This window comes from Symsagittifera roscoffensis, chromosome 6, assembly GCF_963678635.1.
Source record: "Symsagittifera roscoffensis chromosome 6, txSymRosc1.1, whole genome shotgun sequence".
Lineage (NCBI taxonomy): Eukaryota > Metazoa > Xenacoelomorpha > Acoela > Convolutidae > Symsagittifera > Symsagittifera roscoffensis.
This window is the reverse complement of record NC_087067.1, coordinates 6,120,597-6,148,190: the sequence shown is the minus strand read 5'-3', so window position 1 is coordinate 6,148,190 and position 27,594 is coordinate 6,120,597. Positions and strand designations below refer to the sequence as shown.

General features: G+C 36.0%; 1 protein-coding gene and 4 non-coding genes across 5 annotated transcripts in view; 4 read left to right on the top strand and 1 right to left on the bottom strand.

Moving 5' to 3' along the window:
• Window positions 1-27,594, bottom strand: part of LOC134847776 (2-(trimethylamino)ethylphosphonate dioxygenase-like) — a 188,396-nt gene that overhangs the window by 29,321 nt on the left and 131,481 nt on the right. The window lies entirely within an intron of this gene.
• Trnap-agg (transfer RNA proline (anticodon AGG)) lies at window positions 13,482-13,555 on the top strand. Its single transcript has one exon. It is a non-coding gene; the product is annotated as a tRNA-Pro (tRNA).
• On the top strand, window positions 19,938-20,009 carry Trnap-agg (transfer RNA proline (anticodon AGG)). Its single transcript has one exon. It is a non-coding gene; the product is annotated as a tRNA-Pro (tRNA).
• On the top strand, window positions 24,322-24,395 carry Trnap-agg (transfer RNA proline (anticodon AGG)). Its single transcript has one exon. It is a non-coding gene; the product is annotated as a tRNA-Pro (tRNA).
• Window positions 26,904-26,975, top strand: Trnap-agg (transfer RNA proline (anticodon AGG)). The gene has a single exon. It is a non-coding gene; the product is annotated as a tRNA-Pro (tRNA).

Below are 27,594 nucleotides of genomic sequence, written 5' to 3'. Positions count from 1 at the left end.
GCTGTCCCCAGATTACTAACAGAAAAAATAATGTTTCTAGTAGAAAACAGCAAATACTGAGCAACCTACAATATTTATTGAACTCACAAAAAAACAAACGAAAACGGACAAAAACTAAACATTCTTTTTTTTGTAAAACAAGTAGGAATGCATCGCTGCTAGAACAAGGGACAGTGGTCTAAAGTTACGATTCTTGATTAGAGCGGTAAAAATTCCGGGTTTGAAAAGCGGATGTCTCAATTTAGCAGAAAAATTTTTTTTTTCTAATAAAAAGACAGCAAACACAAAGCAACTTAGAAAGAAAGTATTAAACTCACTAATACGAGGAAACACGAACAAAAAAGGAATAATCTCGATTTGTGAAAAAAGTAGGAATGCATCGTAACTAACAGCATGGGACAGTGGAAAAGATGTATGATTTTCGCTTTTGGTGCGAGAGGTCCCGAGCTCAATTCCCGGCTGTCCCCAATATACTAACATAAAAAAATTATACTTGCTAGTAGAAAAACAGTGCTCAGTATACTAACAAAATTAAAATTTCAAGTAGAAAGACAGCAAACACAAAGCAACCTACAATACTTATTAAACTCACAAAAAAAACAAATGAAAACGGACAAAAACTAAACATTCTTTTTTTTGTAAAACAGGTAGGAATGCATCGATGCTGGAACAAGGGACAGTGGTCTGAAGTTACGATTCTTGATTAGAGCGGTAAAAATTCTGAGTTTGAAAAGCGGATGTCTCATTTAGGCTAGCAGAAAAGAATTAATTTTTCTAATAAAAAGACAGCAAACACAAAGCAACTTAGAAAGAAGTATTAAACTCACTAATACGAGGAAACAAGAACAAAAAAGGAATAATCTTGATTCGTGAAAAAGGTAGGAATGTATCTACACTAACATCATGGGACAGTGGTATAGTGGTATGATTCGCGCTAAGGGTGCTAGAGGTCCCGGGTTCATTTCCCGGCTGTCCCCAGATTACTAACAGAAAAATATTGTTTCTAGTAGAAAAACAGCAAAAACTGAGCAACCTACAAGATTTATTGAACTCACAAAAAACAAATGAAAACGGACAAAAACTAAACATTCTTTTTTTTGTAAAACAAGTAGAATGCATCGATGCTAAAACACAGGAGAGTGGTCTAAAATTCCGATTCTTGTTTAGAGCGGTAAAAATTGCGGGTTTAAACCGCGGATGCCTCATTTGAGCTAGCAGAAAAAAATAACATTATCTTATAAAAAGGCTGCAAACACAAAGCAACTTAGAAAGAAACTAATGAACTCACTAATACGAGGAAAAACTAACAAGAAAGGAAAAATCTCGATTTGTGAAAAAAGGTAGGAATGCATCGTAACTAACAGCATGGGACAGTGGAAGAGAGGTATGATTCTCGCTTTTGGGGCGAGAGGTCCCGGGTTCAATTCCCGGCTGACCCCAATATACTAAAATTAAAAAATTATACTTGCTAGTAGAAAAACAGTGCAACTCCCGGCTACCCCGGTATACTAACAAAATGAAAACTTCTAGTAGAAAGACAGCAATCACTAAGCAATCTACAGTAATTACTAAACTCTCAAAAAACAAATGAAAACGGACGGACAAAAACTGTCTATTCTTTTTTGTGAAACAAGTAGGAAGGCATCGATGCTAAAACATGGGAGAGTGGTCTAAAGTTCCGAGTCTTGATTAGAGCGGTAAAAATTCTAGGTTTAAACCGCGGATGGCTCATTTAAGCTAGCAGAAAAAAAGAACGTTTTCTTATAAAAAGGATGCAAACACAAAGCAACTTAGAAATAAACTATTGAACTCACTAATATGAGGAAAAAGGAACAAAAAAGGAAAAACCTCGATTTGTGAAAAAAGTAAGAATGCATCGTAACTAACAGCATGGGAAAGTGGAATAGAGGTATGATTCTCGATTTTGGGGCGAGAGGTCCCGGGTTCAATTCACGGCTGTCCCCAGATTACTAACAGAATAAATATGGTTTCTAGTAGAAAGACAGCAAACACTGAGCAAACTACAATTTTTATTGAACTCACAAAAAAAAACAAATGAAAACGGACAAAAACTATCCTTTCTTTTTTTGTGAAACTAATAGGAAGGCATCGATGCTAAAACATGGGAGAGTGGTCTAAAGTTCCGAGTCTTGATAAGAGCGGTAAAAATTCCGGGTTTAAACCGCGGATGTCTCATTTAAGCTAACAGAAAAAATAACATTATCTTAAAAAAAGGCTGCAAACACAAAGCAACTTAGAAAGAAGATATTGAACTCACTAATACGAGGAAAAAACAACAAAAAAGGAAAAATCTCGATTTTTGAAAAAAGGTAGGAATGCATCGTGACTAACAGCATGGGAGAGTGGAACAGAGGTATGATTCTCGCATTGGTGCGAGAGGTCCCGGTTTCAATTCCCAGCTGTCCCCAAAATACTACTGATATAAAAAAAATTATACTTGCTAGTAGAAAAACAGTGCAACTCCCGGCTACCCCAGTATACTATCAAAATGAAAACTTCTAGTAGAAAGACAGCAAACACTGAGCAACCTACAATTTTTATTAAACTCACAAAAAAACAGACAAAAACTAAACATTCTTTTTTTGAAAAAACAAGTAGGAATGCATCGATGCTAGAACAAGGGACAGTGGTCTAAAGTTCCGATTCTTGATTAGAGCGGTAAAAATTTCGGGTTTAAATTGCGGATGTCTCATTTAAGCTAGCAGAAAAAAAAACATTATCTTATAAAAAGGCTGCAAACACAAAGCAACTTTGAAAGAAACTATTGAACTCACTAATACGAGGAAAAACGAACAAAAAAGGAAAAACCTCAATTTTTGAAAAAAGTAAGAATGCATCGTAACTAACAGCATGGGACAGTGCAATAGAGGTATGATTCTCGATTTTGGGGCGAGAGGTCCCGGGTTCAATTCCCGGCTGTCCCCAGATTACTAACAGAATAAATATGGTTTCTAGTAGAAAGACAGCAAACACTGAGCAACCTACAATTTTTATTAAACTCACAAAAAAAACAGACAAAAACTGAACATTCTTTTTTTGTAAAACAAGTAGGAATGCATCGATGCTAGAACAAGGGACAGTGGTCTAAAGTTCCGAGTCTTGACAAGAGCGGTAAAAATTCCGGGTTTAAACCGCGGATGTCTTATTTAAGCTAACAGAAAAAATAACATTATCTTATAAAAAGGCTGCAAACACAAAGCAACTTAGAAAGAAACTATTGAACTCACTAATACGAGGAAAAAACAACAAAAAAGGAAAAATCTCGATTTGTGAAAAAAGGTAGGAATGCATCGTAACTAACAGCATGGGAGAGTGGAAAAGAGGTATGATTCTCGCATTGGTGCGAGAGGTCCCGGTTTCAATTCCCAGCTGTCCCCAAAATACTAATATAAAAAAATTATACTTGCTAGTAGAAAAACAGTGCAACTCCCGGCTACCTCAGTATACTAACGAAATAAAAATTTCTAGCAGAAAGACAGCAAACACAATTTGCAACCTACAATTTTTATTAAACTCACAAACAAACAGACAAAAACTAAACATTTTTTTTTTGTAAAACAAGTACGAAGGCATCGATGCTAGAACAAGGGACAGTGGTCTAAAGTTCCGATTCTTGATTAGAGCGGTAAAAATTTCGGGTTTAAACCGCGGATGTTTCATTTAAGCTAGCAGAAAAAAAAAACATTATCTTATAAAAAGGCTGCAAACACAAAGCAACTTAGAAAGAAACTATTGAACTCACTAATACGAGGAAAAACCTCGATTTTTGAAAAAAGTAAGAATGCATCGTAACTAACAGCATGGGACAGTGCAATAGAGGTATGATTCTCGATTTTGGGGCGAGAGGTCCCGGGTTCAATTCCCGGCTGTCCCCAGATTACTAACAGAATAAATATGGTTTCTAGTAGAAAGACAGCAAACACTGAGCAACCTACAATTTTTATTAAACTCACAAAAAAACAGACAAAAACTAAACATTCTTTTTTTGTAAAACAAGTAGGAATGCATCGATGCTAGAACAAGGGACAGTGGTCTAAAGTTCCGATTCTTGATTAGAGCGGTAAAAATTTCGGGTTTAAACCGCGGATGTCTCATTTAGGCTAGCAGAAAAAAATAAAATTATCTTATAAAAAGGCTGCAAACACAAAGCAACTTAGAAAGAAACTATTGAACTCACTAATACGAGGAAAAACTAACAAGAAAGGAAAAATCTCGATTTGTGAAAAAAGGTAGGAATGCATCGTAACTAACAGCATGGGACAGTGGAAGTGAGGTAGAATTCTCGCTTATGGGGCGAGAGGTCCCGGGTTCAATTCCCGGCTGACCCCAATATACTAACATTAAAAAATTATACTTGCTAGTAGAAAAACAGTGCAACTCCCGGCTACCCCAGTATACTATCAAAATGAAAACTTCTAGTAGAAAGACAGCAAACACTGAGCAACCTACAATTTTTATTAAACTCACAAAAAAAACAGACAAAAACTAAACATTCTTTTTTTGTAAAACAAGTAGGAATGCATCGATGCTAGAACAAGGGACAGTGGTCTAAAGTTCCGATTCTTGATTAGAGCGGTAAAAATTTCGGGTTTCAATTGCGGATGTCTCATTTAAGCTAGCAGAAAAAAATAACATTATCTTATAAAAAGGCTGCAAACACAAAGCAACTTAGAAAGAAACTATTGAACTCACTAATACGAGGAAAAACGAACAAAAAAGGAAAAACCTCAGTTTTTGAAAAAAGTAAGAATGCATCGTAACTAACAGCATGGGACAGTGCAATAGAGGTATGATTCTCGATTTTGGGGCGAGAGGTCCAGGGTTCAATTCCCGGCTGTCCCCAGATTACTAACAGAATAAAAATGGTTTCTAGTAGAAAGACAGCAAACACTGAGCAACCTACAATTTTTATTAAACTCACAAAAAAAAACAGACAAAAACTAAACATTTTTTTTTGTAAAACAAGTAGGAAGGCATCGATGCTAGAACAAGGGACAGTGGTCTAAAGTTCCGATTCTTGATTAGAGCGGTAAAAATTTCGGGTTCAAACCGCGGATGTTTCATTTAAGCTAGCAGAAACAAAATAACATTATCTTATAAAAAGGCTGCAAACACAAAGCAACTTAGAAAGAAACTATTGAACTCACTAATACGAGGAAAAACTAACAAGAAAGGAAAAATCTCGATTTGTGAAAAAAGGTAGGAATGCATCGTAACTAACAGCATGGGACAGTGGAAGTGAGGTAGAATTCTCGCTTATGGGGCGAGAGGTCCCGGGTTCAACTCCCGGCTGACCCCAATATACTAACATTAAAAAATTATACTTGCTAGTAGAAAAACAGTGCAACTCCCGGCTACCCCAGTATACTATCAAAATGAAAACTTCTAGTAGAAAGACAGCAAACACTGAGCAACCTACAATTTTTATTAAACTCACAAAAAAAACAGACAAAAACTAAACATTCTTTTTTTGTAAAACAAGTAGGAATGCATCGATGCTAGAACAAGGGACAGTGGTCTAAAGTTCCGATTCTTGATTAGAGCGGTAAAAATTTCGGGTTTAAATTGCGGATGTCTCATTTAAGCTAGCAGAAAAAAATAACATTATCTTATAAAAAGGCTGCAAACACAAAGCAACTTAGAAAGAAACTATTGAACTCACTAATACGAGGAAAAACGAACAAAAAAGGAAAAACCTCAGTTTTTGAAAAAAGTAAGAATGTATCGTAACTAACAGCATGGGACAGTGCAATAGAGGTATGATTCTCGATTTTGGGGCGAGAGGTCCAGGGTTCAATTCCCGGCTGTCCCCAGATTACTAACAGAATAAATATGGTTTCTAGTAGAAAGACAGCAAACACTGAGCAACCTACAATTTTTATTAAACTCACAAAAAAAACAGACAAAAACTAAACATTTTTTTTTGTAAAACAAGTAGGAAGGCATCGATGCTAGAACAAGGGACAGTGGTCTAAAGTTCCGATTCTTGATTAGAGCGGTAAAAATTTCGGGTTTAAACCGCGGATGTTTCATTTAAGCTAGCAGAAACAAAATAACATTATCTTATAAAAAGGCTGCAAACACAAAGCAACTTAGAAAGAAACTATTGAACTCACTAATACGAGGAAAAACGAACAAAAAAGGAAAAACCTCGATTTTTGAAAAAAATAAGAATGCATCGTAACTAACAGCATGGGATAGTGCAAAAGAGGTATGATTCTCGATTTTGGGGCGAGAGGTCCCGGGTTCAATTCCCGGCTGTCCCCAGATTACTAACAGAATAAATATGGTTTCTAGTAGAAAGACAGCAAACACTGAGCAACCTACAATTTTTATTAAGCTCACAAAAAAAACAGACAAAAACTAAACATTTTTTTTGTAAAACAACTAGGAAGGCATCGATGCTAGAACAAGGGACAGTGGTCTAAAGTTCCGATTCTTGATTAGAGCGGTAAAATTTCGGGTTTAAACCGCGGATGTTTCATTTAAGCTAGCAGAAAAAAATAACATTATCTTATAAAAAAGCTGCAAACACAAAGCAACTTAGAAAGAAACTATTGAACTCACTAAAACGAGGAAAAACGAACAAAAAAGGAAAAACCTCGATTTTTGAAAAGAAGTAAGAATGCATCGTAACTAACAGCATGGGACAGTGCAATAGAGGTATGATTCTCGATTTTGGGGCGAGAGGTCCCGGGTTCAATTCCCGGCTGTCCCCAGATTACTAACAGAATAAATATGGTTTCTAGTAGAAAGACAGCAAACACTGAGAAACCTACAATTTTTATTAAATTCACAAAAAAAACAGACAAAAACTAGAAATTCTTTTTTTGTAAAACAAGTAGGAATGCATCGATGCTAGAACAAGGGACAGTGGTCTTAAGTTCCGAGTCTTGATAAGAGCGATAAGAATTCCGGGTTTAAACCGCGGATGTCTCAATTAAGCTAACAGAAAAAAGTACATTATCTTATAAAGAGGCTGCAAACACAAAGCAACTTAGAAAGAAGATATTGAACTCACTAATACGAGGAAAAAACAACAAAAAAGGAAAAATCTCGATTTGTGAAAAAAAGGTAGGAATGCATCGTAACTAACAGCATGGGACAGTGCAAAAGAGGTATGATTCTCGATTTTGGGGCGAGAGGTCCCGGGTTCAATTCCCGGCTGTCCCCAGATTACTAACAGAATAAATATGGTTTCTAGTAGAAAGACAGCAAACACTGAGCAACCTACAATTTTTATTAGGCTCACAAAAAAAACAGACAAAAACTAAACATTTTTTTTGTAAAACAACTAGGAAGGCATCGATGCTAGAACAAGGGACAGTGGTCTAAAGTTCCGATTCTTGATTAGAGCGGTAAAAATTTCGGGTTTAAACCGCGGATGTTTCATTTAAGTTAGCAGAAAAAAAATAACATTATCTTATAAAAAAGCTGCAAACACAAAGCAACTTAGAAAGAAACTATTGAACTCACTAAAACGAGGAAAAACGAACAAAAAAGGAAAAACCTCGATTTTTGAAAAGAAGTAAGAATGCATCGTAACTAACAGCATGGGACAGTGCAATAGAGGTATGATTCTTGATTTTGGGGCGAGAGATCCCGGGTTCAATTCCCGGCTGTCCCCAGATTACTAACAGAATAAATATGGTTTCTAGTAGAAAGACAGCAAACACTGAGCAACCTACAATTTTTATTAAATTCACAAAAAAAACAGTTAAAAACTAGAAATTCTTTTTTTGTAAAACAAGTAGGAATGCATCGATGCTAGAAAGAACAAGGGACAGTGGTCTTAAGTTCCGAGTCTTGATAAGAGCGATAAGAATTCCGGGTTTAAACCGCGGATGTCTCATTTAAGCTAACAGAAAAAAGTACATTATCTTATAAAAAGGCTGCAAACACAAAGCAACTTAGAAAGAAGATATTGAACTCACTAATACGAGGAACAAACAACAAAAAAGGAAAAATCTCGATTTGTGAAAAAAAGGTAGGAATGTATCGTAACTAACAGCATGGGAGAGTGGAACAGAGGTATGATTCTCGCATTGGTGCGAGAGGTCCCGGTTTCAATTCCCAGCTGTCCCCAAAATACTAATATAAAAAAATTATACTTGCTAGTAGAAAAACAGTGCAAATCCCGGCTACCTCAGTATACTAACGAAATAAAAATTTCTAGCAGAAAGACAGCAAACACAAAGCAACCTACAATTTTTATTAAAGTCACAAAAAAACAGACAAAAACTAAACATTTTTTTTTGTAAAACAAGTAGGAAGGCATCGATGCTAGAACAAGGGACAGTGGTCTAAGGTTCCGATTCTTGATTAGAGCGGTGAAAATTTCGGGTTTAAATCGCGGATGTTTCATTTAAGCTAGCAGAAAAAAAATAACATTATCTTATAAAAAAGCTGCAAACACAAAGCAACTTAGAAAGAAACTATTGAACTCACTAATACGAGGAAAAACGAACAAAAAAGGAAAAACCTCGATTTTTGAAAAAAGTAAGAATGCATCGTAACTAACAGCATGGGACAGTGCAATAGAGGTATGATTCTCGATTTTGGGGCGAGAGGTCCCGGGTTCAATTCCCGGCTGCACACAGATTACTAACAGAATAAATATGGTTTCTTTTAGAAAGACAGCAAACACTGAGCAACCTACAATTTTTATTAAATTCACAAAAAAACAGACAAAAACTAAACATTCTTTTTTTTGTAAAACAAGTAGGAATGCATCGATGCTAGAACAAGGGACAGTGGTCTAAAGTTCCGATTCTTGATTAGAGCGGTAAAAATTTCGGGTTTAAACCGCGGAGGTCTCATTTAAGCAAGCAGAAAAAAAATAACATTATCTTATAAAAAGGCTGCAAACACAAAGCAACTTAGAAAGAAACTATTGAACTCACTAATACGAGGAAAAACTAACAAGAAAGGAAAAATCTCGATTTGTGAAAAAAGGTAGGAATGCATCGTAACTAACAGCATGGGACAGTGGAAGAGGGGTAGGATTCTCGCTTTTGGGGCGAGAGGTCTCGGGTTCAATTCCCGGCTGACCCCAATATACTAACATTAAAAAATTATACTTGCTAGTAGAAAAACAGTGCAACTCCCGGCTACCCCAGTTTACTATCAAAATGAAAACTTCTAGTAGAAAGACAGCAAACACAAAGCAACCTACAGTAATTACTAAACTCTCAAAAAACAAATGAAAACGGACAAAAACTGTCTATTCTTTTTTGTGAAACACGTAGGAAGGCATCGATGCTAAAACATGGGAGAGTGGTCTAAAGTTCCGAGTCTTGATTAGAGCTGTAAAAATTCTGGGTTTAAACCGCGGATGGCTCATTTAAGCAGCAGAAAGAAAGAACGTTTTCTTATAAAAAGGCTGCAAACACAAAGCAACTTAGAAAGAAACTATTGAACTCACTAATACGAGGAAAAACGAACAAAAAAGGAAAAACCTCGATTTTTGAAAAAAGTAAGAATGCATCGTGACTAACAGCTTGGGACAGTGGAATAGAGGAATGATTCTCGATTTTGGGGCGAGAGGTCCCGGGTTCAATTCCCGGCTGTCCCCAGATTACTAACAGAATAAATATGGTTTTTAGTAGAAAGACAGCAAACACTGAGAAACCTACAATTTTTATTAAATTCACAAAAAAACAGACAAAAACTAAACATTCTTTTTTTGTAAAACAAGTAGGAATGCATCGATGCTAGAACAAGGGACAGTGGTCTAAAGTTCCGATTCTTGATTAGAGCGGTAAAAATTTCGGGTTTAAACCGCGGATGTCTCATTTAAGCTAGCAGAAAAAAATAACATTATCTTATAAAAAGGCTGCAAACACAAAGCAACTTAGAAAGAAACTATTGAACTCACTAATACGAGGAAAAACTAACAAGAAAGGAAAAATCTCGATTTGTGAAAAAAGGTAGGAATGCATCGTAACTAACAGCATGGGACAGTGGAAGAGAGGTAGGATTCTCGCTTTTGGGGCGAGATGTCCCGGGTTCAATTCCCGGCTGACCCCAATATACTAACATTAAAAAATTATACTTGCTAGTAGAAAAACAGTGCAACTCCCGGCTACCCCAGTATACTATCAAAATGAAAACTTCTAGTAGAAAGACAGCAAACACAAATCAACCTACAGTAATTACTAAACTCTCAAAAAACAAATGAAAACGGACAAAAACTGTCTATTCTTTTTTGTGAAATAAGTAGGAAGGCATCGATGCTAAAACATGGGAGAGTGGTCTAAAGTTCCGAGTCTTGATTAGAGCTGTAAAAATTCTGGGTTTAAACCGCTGATGGCTCATTTAAGCAGCAGAAAGAAAGAACATTTTCTTTTAAAAAGGCTGCAAACACAAAGCAACTTAGAAAGAAACTATTGAACTCACTAATACGAGGAAAAACGAACAAAAAAGGAAAAACCTCGATTTTTGAAAAAAGTAAGAATGCATCGTAACTAACAGCATGGGACAGTGGAATAGAGGTATGATTCTCGATTTTGGGGCGAGAGGTCCCGGGTTCAATTCCCGGCTGTCCCCAGATTACTAACAGAATAAATATGGTTTCTAGTAGAAAGACAGCAAACACTAAGCAACCTACAATTTTTATTAAACTCACAAGAAAAACAGACAAAAACTAAACATTCTTTTTTTGTAAAACAAGTAGGAATGCATCGATGCTAGAACAAGGAACAGTGATTTAAAGTTCCGATTCTTGATTAGAGCGGTAAAATTTTCGGGTTTAAACCGCAGATGTCTCATTTAGGCTAGCAGAAAAAAATAACATTATCTTATAAAAAGGCTGCAAACACAAAGCAACTTAGAAAGAAGTTATTGAACTCACTGTTACGAGGAAAAACCAACAAAAAAGGAAAAATCTCGATTTGTGAAAGAAAGGTAGGAATGCATCGTAACTAACAGCATGGGAGAGTGGAACAGAGGTATGATTCTCGCATTGGTGCGAGAGGTCCCGGGTTCAATTCCCGGCTGTCCCCAAAATACTAACATAAAAAAAAATATACTTGCTAGTAGAAAAACAGTGCAACTCCCGGCTACCTCAGTATACTAACGAAATAAAAATTTCTAGCAGAAAGACAGCAAACACAAAGCAACCTACAATTTTTATTAAACTCAAAAAAAACAGACAAAAACTGAACATTCTTTTTTTGTAAAACAAGTAGGAATGCATCGATGCTAGAACAAGGGACAGTGGTCTAAAGTTCCGATTCTTGATTAGAGCGGTAAAAATTTTGGGTTTAAACCGCGGATGTCTCAATTAAGCCAGCAGAAAAAAATTACATTATCTTAAAAAAAGGCTGCAAACACAAAGCAACTTAGAAAGAAACTATTGAACTCACTAATACGAGGAAAAACTAAGAAGAAAGGAAAATTCTCGATTTGTGAAAAAAGGTAGGAATGCATCGTAACTAACAGCATGGGACAGTGGAAGAGAGGTAGGATTCTCGCTTTTGAGGCGAGAGGTCTCGGATTCAATTCCCGGCTGACCCCAATATTCTAACATTAAAAAATTATACTTGCTAGTAGAAAAACAGTGCAACTCCCGGCTACCCCAGTATACTAACAAAATGAAAACTTCTAGTAGAAAGACAGCAATCACTAAGCAACCTACAGTAATTACTAAACTCTCAAAAAACAAATGAAAACGGACAAAAACTGGCTATTCTTTTTTGTGAAACAAGTAGGAAGGCATCGATGCTAAAACATGGGAGAGTGGTCTAAAGTTCCGAGTCTTGATTAGAGCGGTAAAATTTCTGGGTTTAAACCGCGGATGGCTCATTAAAGCTAGCAGAAAAAAAGAACGTTTTCTTATAAAAAGGCTGCAAACACAAAGCAACTTAGAAAGAAACTATTGAACTCACTAATACGAGGAAAAACGAACAAAAAAGAAAAACCTCGATTTTTGAAAAAAGTAAGAATGCATCGTAACTAACAGCATGGGACAGTGGAATAGAGGTATGATTCTTGATTTTGGGGCGAGAGGTCCCGGGTTCAATTCCCGGCTGTCCCCAGATTACTAACAGAATAAAAATGTTTTCTAGTAGAAAGACAACAAACACTGAGCAACCTAAAATTTTTATTGAACTCACAAAAAAACAAATGAAAACGGACAAAATCTATCTATTCTTTTTTGTGAAACAAGTAGGAAGGCATCGATGCTAAAACATGGGAGAGTGGTCTAAAGTTCCCAGTCTTGATAAGAGCGGTAAAAATTCCGGGTTTAAACCGCGGATGTCTCATTTAAGCTAGCAGAAAAAAATAACATTATCTTATAAAAAGGCTGCAAACACAAAGCAACTTAGAAAGAAGATCTTGAACTCACTAATACGAGGAAAAACCAACAAAAAAGGAAAAATCTCGATTTGTAAAAAAAGGTAGGAATGCATCGTAACTAACATCATGGGAGAGTGGAACAGAGGTATGATTCTCGCATTGGTGCGAGAGGTCCCGCGTTCAATTCCCGGCTGTCCCCAAAATACTAACATAAAAAAATTATACTTGCTAGTAGAAAAACAGTGCAACTCCCGGCTAGCTCAGTATACTAACGAAACAAAAATTTCTAGCAGTAAGACAGCAAACAAAAAGCAACCTACAATTTTTATTAAACTCACAAAAAAACAGACAAAAATAAAACCTTCTTTTTTTTGTAAAACAAGCAGGCATGCATCGATGCTAGAACAAGGGACAGTGGTCTAAAGTTCCGATTCTTGATTAGAGCGGTAAAAATTTCGGGTTTAAACCGCGGATGTCTCATTTAAGCTAGCAGAAAAAAATAACATTATCTTATAAAAAGGCTGCAAACACAAAGCAACTTAGAAAAAACTATTGAACTCACTAATTCGAGGAAAAACTAAAAAAAAAGGAAAAATCTCGCTTAGTGAAAAAAGGTAGGAATGCATCGTAATAACAGCATGGGACAGTGGAACAGAGGTATGATTCTCGCATTGGTGCGAGAGGTCCCGGGTTCAATTCCCGGCTGTCCCCAATATACTAACATTAAAAAATTATACTTGCTAGTAGAAAAACAGTGCAACTCCCGGCTACCCCAGTATACTATCAAAATGAAAACTTCTAGTAGAAAGACAGCAAACACAAAGCAACCTACAGTAATTACTAAACTCTCAAAAAACAAATGAAAACGGACAAAAACTGTCTATTCTTTTTTGTGAAACAAGTAGGAAGGCATCGATGCTAAAACATGGGACAGTGGTCTAAAGTTACGATTCTTGATTAGAGCGGTAAAAATTCTGGGTTTGAAAAGCAGATGTCTCATTTAGGCTAGCAGAAAAAAATTCATTTTTCTAATAAAAAGACAGCAAACATAAAGCAACTTAGAAAGAAAGTATTAAACTCACTAATACGAGGAAACACAAACAAAAAAGGAATAATCTTGATTTGCGAAAATGGTAGGAATGCATCTAAAATAACACCATTGGACAGTGGTCTAGTGGTTTGATTCTGGCTTAGGATGCGAGAGGTCCCGGGTTCAATTCCCGGCTGTCCCCAGATTACTAACAGAAAAAACATGGTTTCTAGTAGAAAGACAGCAAAAACTGAGCAACCTACAATCATTATTAAACTCACAAAAAACAATTGAAAATTGACAAAATGGAAACATTCATTTTTTTGTGAAATAAGTAGGAATGCATCGATGCTAAAACAAGGGACAGTGGTCTAAAGTTACGATTCTTGATTAGAGCGGTAAGAGTTCCGGGTTTTGAAAGCGGATGTCTCATTTAAGCTAGCAGAAAAAAAAATAGTTTTTCTAATAAAAAGACAGCAAACACAAAACAACTTAGAAACAAAGTATTAAACTCACTAGTACGAGGAAACACAAACAAAAAAGGAATAATCTTGATTTGTGAAAAAGGTAGGAATGCATCGTAACTAACAGCATGGGACAGTGGAAGAGAGGTAGGATTCTCGCTTTTGGGGCGAGAGGTCCCGGGTTCAATTCCCGGCTGACCCCAATATACTAACATTAAAATATTATACTTGCTAGTAGAAAAACAGTGCAACTCCCGGCTACCCCAGTATACTATCAAAATGAAAACTTCTAGTAGAAAGACAGCAAACACAAAGCAACCTACAGTAATTACTAAACTCTCAAAAAACAAATGAAAACGGACGAAAACTGTCTATTCTTTTTTGTGAAACAAGTAGGAAGGCATCGATGCTAAAATATGGGACAGTGGTCTAAAGTTCCGATTCTTGATTAGAGCGGTAAAAATTTCGGGTTTAAACCGCGGATGTTTCATTTAAGCTAGCAGAAAAAAAATAACATTATCTTATAAAAAGGCTGCAAACACAAAGCAACTTAGAAAGAAACTATTGAACTCACTAATACGAGGAAAACTGAACAAAAAAGGAAAAACCTCGATTTTTGAAAAAAGTAAGAATGCATCGTAACTAACAGCATGGGGCAGTGCAATAGAGGTATGATTCTCGATTTTGGGGCGAGAGGTCCCGGGTTCAATTCCCGGCTGCACCCAGATTACTAACAGAATAAAAATGGTTTCTAGTAGAAAGACAGCAAACACTGAGCAACCTACAATTTTTATTAAACTCACAAAAAACAGACAAAAACTAAACATTCTTTTTTTTGTAAAACAAGTAGGAATGCATCGATGCTAGAACAAGGGACAGTGGTCTAAAGTTCCGATTCTTGATTAGAGCGGTAAAAATTTCGGGTTTAAACCGCGGAAGTCTCATTTAAGCTAGCAGAAAAAAATAACATTGTCTTATAAAAAGGCTGCAAACACAAAGCAACTTAGAAAGAAACTATTGAACTCACTAATACGAGGAAAAACTAACAAGAAAGGAAAAATCTCGATTTGTGAAAAAGGTAGGAATGCATCGTAACTAACAGCATGGGAAAGTGGAAGAGAGGTAGGATTCTCGCTTTTGGGGCGAGAGGTCCCGGGTTCAATTCCCGGTTGACCCCAATATACTAACATTAAAAAATTATACTTGCTAGTAGAAAAACAGTGCAACTCCCGACTACCCCAGTATACTATCAAAATGAAAACTTCTAGTAGAAAGACAGCAAACACAAAGCAACCTACAGTAATTACTAAACTCTCAAAAAACAAATGGAAACGGACAAAAACTATCTATTCTTTTTTGTGAAACAAGTAGGAAGGCATCGATGCTAAAACATGGGAGAGTGGTCTAAAGTTCCGAGTCTTGATTAGAGCTGTAAAAATTCTGGGTTTAAACCGCGGATGGCTCATTTAAGCAGCAAAAAGAAAGAACGTTTTCTTATAAAAAGGCTGCAAACACAAAGCAACTTAGAAAGAAACTATTGAACTCACTAATACGAGGAAAATAGAACGAAAAAGGAAAAACCTCGATTTTTGAAAAAAGTAAGAATGCATCGTAACTAACAGCATGGGACAAGGGAATAGAGGTATGATTCTCGATTTTGGGGCGAGAGGTCCCGGGTTCAATTCTCGGCTGTCCCCAGATTACAAACAGAATAAATATGTTTTCCAGTTGAAAGACAGCAAACACTGAGCAACCTACAATTTTTATTAAACTCACAAGAAAAACAGACAAAAACTAAACATTCTTTTTTTGTAAAACAACTAGGAAGGCATCGATGCTAAAACATGGGAGAGTGGTCTAAAGTTCCGAGTCTTGATAAGAGCGGTAAAAATTCCGGGTTTAAACCGCGGATGTCTCATTTAAGCTAGCAGAAAAAAAATAACATTATCTTATAAAAAGGCTGCAAACACAAAGCAACTTAGAAAGAAGATATTGAACTCACTAATACGAGGAAAAACTAACAAAAAAGGAAAAATCTCGATTTGTGAAAAAAGGTAGGAATGCATCGTAACTAACAGCATGGGAGAGTGGAACAGAGGTATGATTCTCGCATTGGTGCGAGAGGTCCCGGGTTCAATTCCCGGCTGTCCCCAAAATACTAACATAAAAAAAATTATACTTGCTAGTAGAAAAACAGTGCTACTCCCGGCTACCTCAGTATACTAACAAAACAAAAATTTCTAGCAGTAAGACAGCAAACACAAAGCAACCTACAATTTTTATTAAACTCACAAAAAAACAGACAAAAATAAAACATTCTTTTTTTTTGTAAAACAAGTAGGAATGCATCGATGCTAGAACGAGGGACAGTGGTCTAAAGTTCCGATTCTTGATTAGAGCGGTAAAAATTTCGGGTTTAAACCGCGGATGTCTCATTTAAGCTAGCAGAAAAAAAATAACATTATCTTATAAAAAGGCTGCAAACACAAAGCAACTTAGAAAAAAACAATTGAACTCACTAATTCGAGGAAAAACTAACAAAGAAGGAAAAATCTCGCTTAGTGAAAAAAGGTAGGAATGCATCGTACTAACAGCATGGGACAGTGGAACAGAGGTATGATTCTCGCATTGGTGCGAGAGGTCCCGGGTTCAATTCCCGGCTGTCCCCAACATACTAACATAAAAAAAATTACACTTGCTGGTAGAAAAACAGTGCAACTCCGGCTACCTCAGTATACTAACAAAATAAAAATTTCTAGTAGAAAGACCGCAAACACAAAGTAACCTACAATATTTATTAAACTCACAAAAAAAACAAATGAAAACGGACAAAAACTGAACATTCTTTTTTTGTAAAACAAGTAGGAATGCATCGATGCTGGAACAAGGGACAGTGGTCTAAAGTTACGATTCTTGATTAGAGCGGTAAAAATTCTGGGTTTGAAAAGCAGATGTCTCATTTAGGCTAGCAGAAAAAAATTATTTTTCTAATAAAAAGACAGCAAACACAAAGCAACTTAGAAAGAAGATATTGAACTCACTGTTACGAGGAAAAACCAACAAAAAAGGAAAAATCTCGATTTGTGAAAAAAAAGGTAGGAATGCATCGTAACTAACAGCATGGGAGAGTGGAACAGAGGTATGATTCTCGTATTGGTGCGAGAGGTCCCGGATTCAATTCCCGGCTGTCCCCAAAATACTAACATAAAAAAAATTATACTTGCTAGTAGAAAAACAGTGCAACTCCCGGCTACCTCAGTATACTAACGAAATAAAAATTTCTAGCAGAAAGACAGCAAACACAAAGCAACCTACAATTTTTATTAAACTCACAAAAAAAAACAGACAAAAACTAAACATTCTTTTTTTGTAAAACAAGTAGGAATGCATCGATGCTAGAACAAGGAACAGTGATCTAAAGTTCCGATTCTTGATTAGAGCGGTAAAAATTTCGGGTTTAAACCGCAGATGTCTCATTTAAGCCAGCAGAAAAAAATAACATTATCTTATAAAAAGGCTGCAAACACAAAGAAACTTAGAAAGAAGATATTGAACTCACTGTTACGAGGAAAAACCAACAAAAAAGGAAAAATCTCGATTTGTGAAAAAAAAGGTAGGAATGCATCGTAACTAACAGCATGGGAGAGTGAAACAGAGGTATGATTCTCGCATTGGTGCGAGAGGTCCCGGATTCAATTCCCGGCTGTCCCCAAAATACTAACATTAAAAAAATTATACTTGCTAGTAGAAAAACAGTGCAACTCCCGGCTACCTCAGTATACTAACGAAATAAAAATTTCTAGCAGAAAGACAGCAAACACAAAGCAACCTACAATTTTTATTAAACTCACAAAAAAAAACAGACAAAAACTATCTATTCTTTTTTTGTGAAACAAGTAGGAAGGCATCGATGCTAAAACATGGGAGAGTGGTCTAAAGTTCCGAGTCTTGATAAGAGCGGTAAAAATTCCGGGTTTAAACCGCGGATGTCTCATTTAAGCTAGCAGAAAAAAAATAACATTATCTTATAAAAAGGCTGCAAACACAAAGCAACTTAGAAAGAAGATATTGAACTCACTAATACGAGGAAAAACTAACAAAAAAGGAAAAATCTCGATTTGTGAAAAAAGGTAGGAATGCATCGTAACTAACACAATGGGAGAGTGGAACAGAGGTATGATTCTCGCATTGGTGCGAGAGGTCCCGGGTTCAATTCCCGGCTGTCCCCAAAATACTAACATAAAAAAAATTATACTTGCTAGTAGAAAAACAGTGCTACTCCCGGCTACCTCAGTATACTAACAAAACAAAATTTTCTAGCAGTAAGACAGCAAACACAAAGCAACCTACAATTTTTATTAAACTCACAAAAAAAACAGACAAAAATAAAACATTCTTTTTTTTGTAAAACAAGTAGGAATGCATCGATGCTAGAACAAGGGACAGTGGTCTAAAGTTCCGATTCTTGATTAGAGCGGTAAAAATTTCGGGTTTAAACCGCGGATGTCTCATTTAAGCTAGCAGAAAAAAATAACATTATCTTATAAAAAGGCTGCAAACACAAAGCAACTTAGAAAAAAACTATTGAACTCACTAAATCGAGGAAAAACTAACAAAAAAGGAAAAATCTCGCTCAGTGAAAAAAGGTAGGAATGCATCGTACTAACAGCATGGGACAGTGGAACAGAGGTATGATTCTCGCATTGGTGCGAGAGGTCCCGGGTTCAATTCCCGGCTGTCCCCAACATACTAACATAAAAAAAATTACACTTGCTGGTAGAAAAACAGTGCAACTCCGGCTACCTCAGTATACTAACAAAATAAAAATTTCTAGTAGAAAGACCGCAAACACAAAGTAACCTACAATATTTATTAAACTCACAAAAAAAACAAATGAAAACGGACAAAAACTGAACATTCTTTTTTTGTAAAACAAGTAGGAATGCATCGATGCTGGAACAAGGGACAGTGGTCTAAAGTTACGATTCTTGATTAGAGCGGTAAAAATTCTGGGTTTGAAAAGCAGATGTCTCATTTAGGCTAGCAGAAAAAAAAATTTTTTTTCTAATAAAAAGACAGCAAACACAAAGCAACTTAGAAAGAAAGTATTAAACTCACTAATACGAGGAAACACAAACAAAAAAGGAATAATCTTGATTTGCGAAAATGGTAGGAATGCATCTAAACTAACATCATTGGACAGTGGTCTAGTGGTTTGATTCTCGCTTAGGGTGCGAGAGGTCCCGGGTTCAATTTCCGGCTGTCCCCAGATTACTAACAGAAAAAACATGGTTTCTAGTAGAAAGACAGCAAAAACTGAGCAACCTACAATCATTATTAAACTCACAAAAAACAATTGAAAACTGACAAAATGGAAACATTCATTTTTTGTGAAATAAGTAGGAATGCATCGATGCTAAAACAAGGGACAGTGGTCTAAAGTTACGATTCTTGATTAGAGCGGTAAAAATTCCGGGTTTTAAAAGCGGATGTCTCATTTAAGCTAGCAGAAAAAAAATAGTTTTTCTAATAAAAAGACAGCAAACACAAAGCAACTTAGAAACAAAGTATTAAACTCACTAGTACCAGGAAACACAAACAAAAAACGAATAATCTTGATTTGTGAAAAAGGTAGGAATGCATCTAAACTAACATCATGGGACAGTGGTCTAGTGATATGATTCTCGCTTAAGGTGCGAGAGGTCCCGCGTTCAATTCCCGGCTGTCCCCAGATTACTAACAGAAAAAATATGGTTTCTAGTAGAAAGACAGCAAACACTGAGCAACCTACAATATTTATTGAACTCACAAAAAAACAAATGAAAACGGACAAAAACTAAACATTTTTTTTTTGTAAAACAAGTAAGAATGCATCGATGCTAGAACAAGGGACAGTGGTCTCAAGTTACGATTCTTGTTTAGAGCGGTAAAAATTGCGGGTTTGAAAAGCGGATGTCTCATTTAGGCTAGCAGAAAAAAAATAACATTATCTTATAAAAAAGCTGCAAACACAAAGCATTTTAGAAAGAATGTATTAAACTCACTAATACGAGGAAAAACGAACAAAAAAGGAATAATCCTGATTTGTGAAAAAGGTCGGAATGCATCTACACTAACATCATGGGACAGTGGTCTAGTGGTATGATTCTCGCTTAGGGTGCGAGAGGTCCCGGGTTCAATTCCCGGCTGTCCCCAGAATAATAACAGAAAAAACTAATACGAGGAAAAACTAACAAAAAAGGAAAAATCTCGATTTGTGAAAAAAGGTAGGAATGCATCGTAACTAACAGCATGGGAGAGTGGAACAGAGGTATGATTCTCGCATTGGTGCGAGAGGTCCCGGGGTCAATTCCCGGCTGTCCCCAAAATATTAACATAAAAAAAATTATACTTGCTAGTAGAAAAACAGTGCTACTCCCGGCTACCTCAGTATACTAACGAAACAAAAATTTCTAGCAGTAAGACAGCAAACACAAAGCAACCTACAATTTTTATTAAACTCACAAAAAAAACAGACAAAAATAAAACATTCTTTTTTTTTGTAAAACAAGTAGGAATGCATCGATGCTAGAACAAGGGACAGTGGTCTAAAGTTCCGATTCTTGATTAGAGCGGTAAAAATTCCGGGTTCAAACCCCGGATGTCTCATTTAAGCTAGCAGTAAAAAAAAACATTTTCTTATAAAAAGGCTGCAAACACAAAGCAACTTAAAAAGAAACTATTGAACTCACTAATACGAGGAAAATAGAACGAAAAAGGAAAAACCTCGATTTTTGAAAAAAGTAAGAATGCATCGTAACTAACAGCATGGGACAAGGGAATAGAGATATGATTCTCGATTTTGGGGCGAGAGGTCCCGGGTTCAATTCTCGGCTGTCCCCAGATTACTAACAGAATAAATATGTTTTCTAGTAGAAAGACAGCAAACACTGAGCAACCTACAATTTTTATTAAACTCACAAGAAAAACAGACAAAAACTAAACATTCTTTTTTTGTAAAACAAGTAGGAATGCATCGATGCTAGAACAAGGAACAGTGATCTAAAGTTCCGATTCTTGATTAGAGCGGTAAAAATTTCGGGTTTAAACCGCAGATGTCTCATTTAAGCCAGCAGAAAAAAATAACATTATCTTATAAAAAGGCTGCAAAGACAAAGAAACTTAGAAAGAAGATATTGAACTCACTGTTACGAGGAAAAACCAACAAAAAAGGAAAAATCTCGATTTGTGAAAAAAAAGGTAGGAATGCATCGTAACTAACAGCATGGGAGAGTGGAACAGAGGTATGATTCTCGCATTGGTGCGAGAGGTCCCGGATTCAATTCCCGGCTGTCCCCAAAATACTAACATAAAAAAAATTATACTTGCTAGTAGAAAAACAGTGCAACTCCCGGCTACCTCAGTATACTAACGAAATAAAAATTTCTAGCAGAAAGACAGCAAACACAAAGCAACCTACAATTTTTATTAAACACAAAAAAAACAGACAAAAACTATCTATTCTTTTTTTGTGAAACAAGTAGGAAGGCATCGATGCTAAAACATGGGAGAGTGGTCTAAAGTTCCGAGTCTTGATAAGAGCGGTAAAAATTCCGGGTTTAAACCGCGGATGTCTCATTTAAGCTAGCAGAAAAAAAATAACATTATCTTATAAAAAGGCTGCAAACACAAAGCAACTTAGAAAGAAGATATTGAACTCACTAATACGAGGAAAAACTAACAAAAAAGGAAAAATCTCGATTTGTGAAAAAAGGTAGGAATGCATCGTAACTAACAGCATGGGAGAGTGGAACAGAGGTATGATTCTCGCATTGGTGCGAGAGGTCCCGGGTTCAATTCCCGGCTGTCCCCAAAATACTAACATAAAAAAAATTATACTTGCTAGTAGAAAAACAGTGCTACTCCCGGCTACCTCAGTATACTAACAAAACAAAAATTTCTAGCAGTAAGACAGCAAACACAAAGCAACCTACAATTTTTATTAAACTCACAAAAAAAACAGACAAAAATAAAACATTCTTTTTTTTGTAAAACAAGTAGGAATGCATCCATGCTAGAACAAGGGACAGTGGTCTAAAGTTCCGATTCTTGATTAGAGCGGTAAAAATTTCGGGTTTAAACCGCGGATGTCTCATTTAAGCTAGCAGAAAAAAATAACATTATCTTATAAAAAGGCTGCAAACACAAAGCAACTTAGAAAAAAACTATTGAACTCACTAATTCGAGGAAAAACTAACAAAAAAGGAAAAATCTCGCTTAGTGAAAAAAGGTAGGAATGCATCGTACTAACAGCATGGGACAGTGGAACAGAGGTATGATTCTCGCATTGGTGCGAGAGGTCCCGGGTTCAATTCCCGGCTGTCCCCAACATACTAACATAAAAAAAATTACACTTGCTGGTAGAAAAACAGTGCAACTCCGGCTACCTCAGTATACTAACAAAATAAAAATTTCTAGTAGAAAGACCGCAAACACAAAGTAACCTACAATATTTATTAAACTCACAAAAAAAAACAAATGAAAACGGACAAAAACTGAACATTCTTTTTTTGTAAAACAAGTAGGAATGCATCGATGCTAGAACAAGGGACAGTGGTCTAAAGTTACGATTCTTGATTAGAGCGGTAAAAATTCTGGGTTTGAAAAGCAGATGTCTCATTTAGGCTAGCAGAAAAAAAATAATTTTTCTAATAAAAAGACAGCAAACATTCTTGAACTCAATTCTCAGTGGTCCCGGCTGTCTCATTTAAGCCAGCAGAAAAAAATAACATTATCTTATAAAAAGGCTGCAAACACAAAGAAACTTAGAAAGAAGATATTGAACTCACTGTTACGAGGAAAAACCAACAAAAAAGGAAAAATTTCGATTTGTGAAAAAAAAGGTAGGAATGCATCGTAACTAACAGCATGGGAGAGTGGAACAGAGGTATGATTCTCGCATTGGTGCGAGAGGTCCCGGATTCAATTCCCGGCTGTCCCCAAAATACTAACATAAAAAAAATTATACTTGCTAGTAGAAAAACAGTGCAACTCCCGGCTACCTCAGTATACTAACGAAATAAAAATTTCTAGCAGAAAGACAGCAAACACAAAGCAACCTACAATTTTTATTAAACACAAAAAAACAGACAAAAACTATCTATTCTTTTTTTGTGAAACAAGTAGGAAGGCATCGATGCTAAAACATGGGAGAGTGGTCTAAAGTTCCGAGTCTTGATAAGAGCGGTAAAAATTCCGGGTTTAAACCGCGGATGTCTCATTTAAGCTAGCAGAAAAAAAAATAACATTATCTTATAAAAAGGCTGCAAAAACAAAGCAACTTAGAAAGAAGATATTGAACTCACTAATACGAGGAAAAACTAACAAAAAAGGAAAAATCTCGATTTGTGAAAAGAGGTAGGAATGCATCGTAACTAACAGCATGGGAGAGTGGAACAGAGGTATGATTCTCGCATTGGTGCGAGAGGTCCCGGGTTCAATTCCCGGCTGTCCCCAAAATACTAACATAAAAAAAATTATACTTGCTAGTAGAAAAACAGTGCTACTCCCGGCTACCTCAGTATACTAACAAAACAAAAATTTTTAGCAGTAAGACAGCTAGAGGAAACACAAACAAAAAAGGAATAATCTTGATTTGCGACAGCAAACACAAAGCAACCTACAATTTTTATTAAACTCACAAAAAAACAGACAAAAATAAAACATTCTTTTTTTTGTAAAACAAGTAGGAATGCATCGATGCTAGAACAAGGGACAGTGGTCTAAAGTTCCGATTCTTGATTAGAGCGGTAAAAATTTCGGGTTTAAACCGCGGATGTCTCATTTAAGCTAGCAGAAAAAAATAACATTCTCTTATAAAAAGGCTGCAAACACAAAGCAACTTAGAAAAAAACTATTGAACTCACTAATTCGAGGAAAAACTAACAAAAAAGGAAAAATCTCGCTTAGTGAAAAAAGGTAGGAATGCATCGTACTAACAGCATGGGACAGTGGAACAGAGGTATGATTCTCGCATTGGTGCGAGAGGTCCCGGGTTCAATTCCCGGCTGTCCCCAACATACTAACATAAAAAAAATTACACTTGCTGGTAGAAAAACAGTGCAACTCCGGCTACCTCAGTATACTAACAAAATAAAAATTTCTAGTAGAAAGACCGCAAACACAAAGTAACCTACAATATTTATTAAACTCATAAAAAAAAACAAATGAAAACGGACAAAAACTGAACATTCTTTTTTTGTAAAACAAGTAGGAATGCATCGATGCTGGAACAAGGGACAGTGGTCTAAAGTTACGATTCTTGATTAGAGCGGTAAAAATTCTGGGTTTGAAAAGCAGATGTCTCATTTAGGCTAGCAGAAAAAAAAAATTTTTCTAATAAAAAGACAGCAAACACAAAGCAACTTAGAAAGAAAGTATTAAACTCACTAATACGAGGAAACACAAACAAAAAAGGAATAATCTTGATTTGCGAAAATGGTAGGAATGCATCTAAACTAACACCATTGGACAGTGGTCTAGTGGTTTGATTCTCGCTTAGGGTGCGAGAGGTCCCGGGTTCAATTCCCGGCTGTCCCCAGATTACTAACAGAAAAAACATGGTTTCTAGTAGAAAGACAGCAAAAACTGAGCAACCTACAATCATTATTAAACTCACAAAAAACAATTGAAAACTGACAAAATGGAAACATTCATTTTTTGTGAAATAAGTAGGAATGCATCGATGCTAAAACAAGGGACAGTGGTCTAAAGTTACGATTCTTGATTAGAGCGGTAAAAATTCCGGGTTTTAAAAGCGGATGTCTCATTTAAGCTAGCAGAAAAAAAATAGTTTTTCTAATAAAAAGACAGCAAACACAAAGCAACTTAGAAACAAAGTATTAAACTCACTAGTACGAGGAAACACAAACAAAAAAGGAATAATCTTGATTTGTGAAAAAGGTAGGAATGCATCTAAACTAACATCATGGGACAGTGGTCTAGTGATATAATTCTCGCTTAGGCTGCGAGAGGTCCCGCGTTCAATTCCCGGCTGTCCCCAGATTACTAACAGAAAAAATATGGTTTCTAGTAGAAAGACAGCAAACACTGAGCAACCTACAATATTTATTGAACTCACAAAAAAACAAATGAAAACGGACAAAAACTAAACATTTTTTTTTTGTAAAACAAGTAAGAATGCATCGATGCTAGAACAAGGGACAGTGGTCTCAAGTTCCGATTCTTGATTAGAGCGGTAAAAATTCCGGGTTCAAACCCCGGATGTCTCATTTAAGCTAGCAGTAAAAAAACATTTTCTTATAAAAAGGCTGCAAACACAAAGCAACTTAAAAAGAAACTATTGAACTCACTAATACGAGGAAAATAGAACGAAAAAGGAAAAACCTCGATTTTTGAAAAAAGTAAGAATGCATCGTAACTATTCCCGGCTGTCCCCAAAATACTATCATAAAAAAAATTATACTTGCTAGTAGAAAAACAGTGCTACTCCCGGCTACCTCAGTATACTAACGAAACAAAAATTTCTAGCAGTAAGACAGCAAACACAAAGCAACCTACAATTTTTATTAAACTCACAAAAAAACAGACAAAAATAAAACATTCTTTTTTTTGTAAAACAAGTAGGAATGCATCGATGCTAGAACAAGGGACAGTGGTCTAAAGTTCCGATTCTTGATTAGAGCGGTAAAAATTTCGGGTTTAAACCGCGGATGTCTCATTTAAGCTAGCAGAAAAAAATAACATTATCTTATAAAAAGGCTGCAAACACAAAGCAACTTAGAAAAAAACTATTGAACTCACTAATTCGAGGAAAAACTAACAAAAAAGGAAAAATCTCGCTTAGTGAAAAAAGGTAGGAATGCATCATACTAACAGCATGGGACAGTGGAACAGAGGTATGATTCTCGCATTGGTGCGAGAGGTCCCGGGTTCAATTCCCGGCTGTCCCCAGAATAATAACAGAAAAAACTAATACGAGGAAAAACTAACAAAAAATGAAAAATCTCGATTTGTGAAAAAAGGTAGGAATGCATCGTAACTAACAGCATGGGAGAGTGGAACAGAGGTATGATTCTCGCATTGGTGCGAGAGGTCCCGGGTTCAATTCCCGGCTGTCCCCAAAATACTAACATAAAAAAAATTATACTTGCTAGTAGAAAAACAGTGCTACTCCCGGCTACCTCAGTATACTAACGAAACAAAAATTTCTAGCAGTAAGACAGCAAACACAAAGCAACCTACAATTTTTATTAAACTCACAAAAAAAACAGACAAAAATAAAACATTCTTTTTTTTGTAAAACAAGTAGGAATGCATCGATGCTAGAACAAGGGACAGTGGTCTAAAGTTCCGATTCTTGATTAGAGCGGTAAAAATTTCGGGTTTAAACCGCGGATGTCTCATTTAAGCTAGCAGAAAAAAATAACATTATCTTATAAAAAGGCTGTAAACACAAAGCAACTTAGAAAAAAACTATTGAACTCACTAATTCGAGGAAAAACTAACAAAAAAGGAAAAATCTCGCTTAGTGAAAAAAGGTAGGAATGCATCGTACTAACAGCATGGGACAGTGGAACAGAGGTATGATTCTCGCATTGGTGCGAGAGGTCCCGGGTTCAATTCCCGGCTGTCCCCAACATACTAACATAAAAAAAATTACACTTGCTGGTAGAAAAACAGTGCAACTCCGGCTACCTCAGTATACTAACAAAATAAAAATTTCTAGTAGAAAGACCGCAAACACAAAGCAACCTACAATATTTATTAAACTCACAAAAAAAAACAAATGAAAACGGACAAAAACTGAACATTCTTTTTTTGTAAAACAAGTAGGAATGCATCGATGCTGGAACAAGGGACAGTGGTCTAAAGTTACGATTCTTGATTAGAGCGGTAAAAATTCTGGGTTTGAAAAGCAAATGTCTCATTTAGGCTAGCAGAAAAAAAAATTTTTTCTAATAAAAAGACAGCAAACACAAAGCAACTTAGAAAGAAAGTATTAAACTCACTAATACGAGGAAACACAAACAAAAAAGGAATAATCTTGATTTGCGAAAATGGTAGGAATGCATCTAAACTAACATCATGGGACAGTGGTCTAGTGGTTTGATTCTCGCTTAGGGTGCGAGAGGTCCCGGGTTCAATTCCCGGCTTCCCCAGATTACTAACAGAAAAAACATGGTTTCTAGTAGAAAGACAGCAAAAACTGAGCAACCTACAATCATTATTAAACTCACAAAAAACAATTGAAAACTGACAAAATGGAAACATTCATTTTTTGTGAAATAAGTAGGAATGCATCGATGCTAAAACAAGGGACAGTGGTCTAAAGTTACGATTCTTGATTAGAGCGATAAAAATTCCGGGTTTTAAAAGCGGATGTCTCATTTAAGCTAGCAGAAAAAAAATAGTTTTTCTAATAAAAAGACAGCAAACACAAAGCAACTTAGAAACAAAGTATTAAACTCACTAGTACGAGGAAACACAAACAAAAAAGGAATAATCTTGATTTGTGAAAAAGGTAGGAATGCATCTAAACTAACATCATGGGACAGTGGTCTAGTGATATGATTCTCGCTTAGGGTGCGAGAGGTCCCGCGTTCAATTCCCGGCTGTCCCCAGATTACTAACAGAAAAAATATGGTTTCTAGTAGAAAGACAGCAAACACTGAGCAACCTACAATATTTATTGAACTCACAAAAAAACAAATGAAAACGGACAAAAACTAAACATTTTTTTTTTGTAAAACAAGTAGGAATGCATCGATGCTAGAACAA